The following is a 5,835-nucleotide window of genomic DNA, read 5'->3' on the forward strand; positions in this document are numbered from 1 at the left end:
GCATCCGTGCTGTCATTTTGATCAAGGCGGGGACTTTATGCTGCCATAGACCAAAATGGAGCCGTCCCCATTTCTAAGCTCCATTGGGTCCCATTGGAGCCTGTTGTAAGGGGCAACAGGCATGCAGTGGAAACTGCGCTGCTGTTTCCGCCATCCACAGACAGAGAGAACATCGATGCTGTCGATGCATCGATTCTGGATTTAACCGGTCATACCACACTCCACGGTATTGAACTGGGCTCCATACAGGCGAGGGGTGGCGCGGTGGCTTGTCCAATGAGGGGAGGTTTTTTTTTTTTGAAGTGTATAATTAGAAACTGATTGATTGCCAGTGCAGTTGGTACGTCGTCCATTCATTCATTTCCTGTTACCGCACTGTCCTTTCGAGTGCCTCAATGCCAGAAGGTACAGGGGGCGAAGGCAGGACCACACCCTTGATGGACAGATGCGTATGGATGGTCACCAGTAAACCGCTGCTGGAATACCTGTAAAAGAAGGAAACTAATGAACACAAAAACTACTCGCATACAGAGCCACTATGCCACCACGCGGCCCCTCTTTACGTCATCCATATGTTAATATTGATATTGTTTTGTGCGCTTTCTATAAATTTATATTTATATCTGATTCTAGTGAAGACAGGTGTAGCAGTCACCTGTAACAGCTGGTCACTGATTGGTCCTGTAGTCAGGAACCGGGGGTCCAGGCGGAATCGCAGGTTTCTTTAAGCCTCTCAGTTTGTGGACGTTACTCATTTGGTGCTCGCTGACCCACTTGAAACACACCTTGCCCGCACAGACGGCTCTGCCCAAGAGGAGAGCAGGCCACGGGTGCGTTCATTTTAACAGCCACTAATTTAACACCTGTCCGCAGACCTCACTGGACAATAATGCCATCTGTTCACTTGCAGGGTGAGCTGGTGTGAGCTGGTGTCAGCGCAAATGGAGAAGCAGTGGCACTGCACACTTTAAACTACTCTCAGTGACACCAATACCTATGTATAACATGTGACTGGGAGTTCTGCTGGAAATGGTGCTTTGTTAATGCATCTGTAGCATGAAACACTGGAACTGAACTCCATGATCGAAAGACCACTACTGAATCTGTCATCAGTGCTGTTCTGCAGGAAGAGTGTAAAAAAAAAAAAAAGATATTTATTTCCTTGTCCTTTCATCTGATCATGATCAAGTGGTATTTCTCTGCTTTTCCTTGGTTTTGGGGTGTCTTGGGGAACACGTGTATATAGTCTCCTGAAAATGTTGCTGCTTAGTGGGGAGGGATCTGTGGCAGAGGGGCTGGGGGGTGGAGTCTTGGGGCGTGGCCACGCATTTTCACGGAAAGGCAGTCCAGAGCGGAACGAGAACCAAAACCCAGAATGGTGCGCCCAGCGATGAGATGGGGCCGGGCGTCAGTTCCCGAGAGCGCGTTCTCTGCTCTGAGCTTTAGTGGTATTCCATCTTTTAAGCGGTTTGTCTGTAATTTCGAGCACCGCACTTAAGCGCATCTTTTTTTTTGTCACTTGCACCTATTTTGTGAGTTTTCAGGAGTGTGACAGAAAGTAAGTGATGCTTGTTTAAAGTGTGTTTTTTTGTTTTCGAAGTTGAGGACAAACCCCTTTGAGGTTAGATGGGCTTTTTCCTCTATGTCTTCAGCCATACCACTGAGAATATGAACATTGAACATCCTGGTCTCTGTCCACACATCTCAACAATGAAACATAACTCTACTTTTAAAACTATATGGAAACCTTTTCAGGACTAGTTTGCAAGCTTGTATATAGATGATAATATACAGTAATAAATGCAATTTTTTCCTACTTCTGTTTTTTGTAGCCTGTGTGATTTTAGGTTGAATACATTTGTTTGGGTTGATTTACACATGTGCACTTATTAGGACCAAAAAGCACTACAAAAACATACATATTAGATTTTGGAAATTGTTTTAATGTGAACAGCATTTCAGAGCAAGATCTTATTGTTCACAAATAATGAATTTCATTTCAGAAAATACAGGGTCACCTTTATTCACATCTTCAAGTCTTTTCAATAAAACTCAACCCGAACGTCTACCAAATGTACTATTCTTGTTTTAGAAGTTGGAAGCCTCTGGCTTCTGGCACCAAAAGGCTTCCTGTTTCCTTGGTGTCTAAAAGGAGGTAATACACAGAAGAAATTCTTTAGCATCTTTATGGTCAGAGAGAAAGCTGCAGCAGGCAGGTGGTGACTACCCTGTAATTCATAAAAAATAAATCTACCACTTGTAGTGTCCATTATGAGTTAGTAGTACAGTGGCCTGCCTTCCAGGAAGAGGACATGAGTGTATCTTGCTACTATGGGCTGTGAGCCAAGTGGTTTGGGAAACAAGATCTGCAGAACAAACAGGCTTCTTCTGGGTAGGTGTCAAAAGGTTCCATTCAAAGTCACTAGTATGACTGTGTCATTCATGGGCATGCTTCAGGAGAGAAGCCTCCTTTGATGGAAGACCACCAAAAGAGGCCCCTTTAATTTTGCAAGCTGCAATTAAATGAGAGAAACCCGCTGTGAAATATCACAGGGGGTCTATTATGTGGTGGGGTTGCTTTGCATATATGAGCACTGGATGCTTTAAGACAGAGGAGGTCACAAACTCCAACATGTTCCAGGACATTTTGGCTAAAGTCCCCCAGTTAAGAAGCTCAAACGTGGCCAGAAATGAACATTTCAGTGTGACAATGCCCAGTCCAATCAATTTGTGGTCTGAACACAATGCAGTCCCCAAATGAAAAGCAAAAGATCTGTATTACCTAGATTCTCTGTCACTGCCAGGAGGAATTGTTATCAATCCCTCCTCTAAGGTGCTACAACCTAAGACTTGTTCCCATTGTAATTCATGCCAGAAGAGGATTGACAAAATATTAACTAAATGTTAACTTAATGTTAACTAAACATTAAATGTGACCCATGTGTTCTCTGGAATAAAATTATTTATAAGCAGTATGATTTAGCTCTGTGTAATCGGTTTGCTGGTGTGAAAATCAGACATTACTGATTAATAGTTCAGAATAATATGCTAATAGACCACAAAACTGCTCACCCCAGCGCTGTTTTGGCAAATTAAGTGATTCATTCAGTGTAACTGTATGTGCATTTTCTCATAATACATGCACAATAGCTTTATTGTTAACACTCTTATATAGCTGTTCATAGCCTACATTCCTTATTGTCATACTGCATTTAATTCAGAATTACCAGAGGTAATTACTCAGATGTCTAAACTTGCCATTGTTGAGCCCCATCGACCACTCTCCCCCCAACCTCCCTGCTTGTGTTCTCTCTTCCCTCTCCCAGCAAACAGAAACTAAACTTTCAAATACCAGGTTTACAAACACGTCTGTTTCAAGTAAGACTCCAGTCACTTAAAATAAAATCAGGTTTATTGCTCATGCACTCAATCGAAAAAAATGACAATAGAAAAAAATGGATGTGTACTCATATATATATATATATATATATACACACTTGTATACATATTTAGTCATATCTGAAAACCAAGGAGAATATGTCCATTTGAATAAAAACAGCAAATGTAACGAGGCACCTGGACTATCCATGATGCCTCCCTTTCATATGGCAAAAGCACAGCACTTATGACATCTGACATGTTACTTACATGATAATTCAGGAACTGCCGGGAGGGCAACATGTGAAACAAACTGAAAGTAACCACACTGTAACACCTCAGACACATTAGGCTGAGGATCAATCAAGTGTACACCTAATGAAGTTCATGAAGAATGTTTTAAAGGTGATTGAGCAAAGATTCTGTGGTAGCACTTGGAAAATGGTTCATGCTAAAATTGCTTAAAGAATTAAAACTGCATTATACGTCATTGAACGCGTTGATGTTTGTCCAGCATTCATACATTACTTTCTTTTGAAAAACGAGGTCAGGGTTGCCAGACAAAAAATCCACAAGGTCACATGTAGGCCGTTTCAATGAGCATATATTCACACACACACAACATAACAGTTCATACTGAAACCTCAGGTTGAATCTGGCAACCCTATTCTACTCCCTAACACATTGACTAACATTTAAATTGTGCAGGACACATCAACAATGGACCTTAAATGGCGTGTAATACAGCTGTTAATGCTTTACTAGGCACCTGCATCACACTCTAATTACCATTTCAGCCTAGAGGGGAACCAGATGACAGGAGGGGAAAAGTGTACACTTGTAATGACGTAATGTTTGTATGCACACACAGGTCACGTTCCAATCTGTGTGCCTGTGCCTGGCTCCACACGAGTGGCCATTCTAAGAAACTGGTCACAGGTACTGTGGGAGGGGAAGGGTAGAGCTCCAGCTCTGAAACTAGGCAGCCCCAGTACAGGGACACGGTCTAATCTATACCCTTGGTATATAAACACAACAGTACAAACCGTCTGCTCACTACTGTCATATATGCCTGTCCCTTTATCATGAGCTCCTTTGGTGAAAGCATGCTGCAAATACAAACCACCGCAAGTTAAATGCAAATACTTCAAAACAGGGTTGATTCTGTTTTACCGATGATCAATATTGCCATGTCCTATGATTTCTGTGTATAAAAACGGGGAGCATTTTCTGCAAGCTGGCGTACTTATACACCTATATGCGGCTGCATGCGAGAGTTAGCCGCTCCCCGCAGACCGGAATACGGCTGCAGACCACCGCGCACCGTGGCACGCGTGTCAGCCGCGTTTCCCACTGCAGGGGCGTGGCCTGGAACTCACGGTTCAGCCTAGCGCCACGTTCACCACTGCCGCCCTTCTGATCAAGAAACTGGGCAGGCTGTGCCACACAGACGGATCAAAGAAAGAGGAAGTGCAGACTAACGAGCAATAATCGCACTAAAAGTAACCACATAAACCCTGTAAAGATGGCAGGAAAAAAAAAGAAAGAAAGAAATCAACGGCCAAAAAAGTAACGGCAAACAGAAAATCAAGACCTGTCTCATGATTACACAAATACTCAGTTGAAGGTAATTCACCAAAATAAAATGTAAAAAAATAACACTAACTGCTTCTCAACTAATAGACTTCACAATACATAGCCATTTGCCACACTGGCCTGTAGTTTTTTTTTTCCCCAAGTTCTGCTGTACAATGACTCAGCACAGATCAGCAAGACAGAGCCGAAGTCCCTCCCATAGAGGAGTCCCTGTGTGTGCAGCAGCAGCCTTCTGTCTGGAAAGGGTCATGCTGTTATTGTTTGGCCATCCGCCAATTGTGCTTATATTTTACACGGGGTGACTGACTGGTTATCGTCCTGTCTGTTACATTCACCTCTGGGAAATGAACGAATAAAGGCATAAAAGAACAAACTTAGCTAGTTTTATTGGACCATGGCTCAGAGTGATCGTCCCAGAGAGGTGGGCAACTTCCCAAGAATTGTGAATATCTAATTTGTGACGAAGGCCAAACCGATGCAGGCTGACTCTTTCCAGACAAAGCAGTAGGTATAATATGCTACCTATCTGTCTGCTGGGTAGTGTATTAGACAGTGTAGTCTACTGACTTTTCCACTTGTCTGCACTGATCAATAGCTAGGGAATGGAAACAGATTGGCTTCTAACTGGAGCTGATCCCCTAAATGACAGGGTAAAAAAAAAAAAAAAATCAACCACAAATCACCACCACATAACATGACATTGAAACTACCCAGGTCTCGTCTGGTCCCGAGCAGTCTACATCTACAGTTGTTGCTGGTCCAATGTTTTAGCTGGCTTTTGGCTTAGTTTCAGTGTGCTGTTCCTGATGTGTATTACTAAGGTAAAAGTCAATAGACTCCCTCTGAGTGTTTTCAGAGAGA

The sequence above is a fragment of the Megalops cyprinoides genome, chromosome 6 (genome assembly GCF_013368585.1).
Source record: "Megalops cyprinoides isolate fMegCyp1 chromosome 6, fMegCyp1.pri, whole genome shotgun sequence".
NCBI classification, from domain to species: Eukaryota; Metazoa; Chordata; class Actinopteri; order Elopiformes; family Megalopidae; genus Megalops; species Megalops cyprinoides.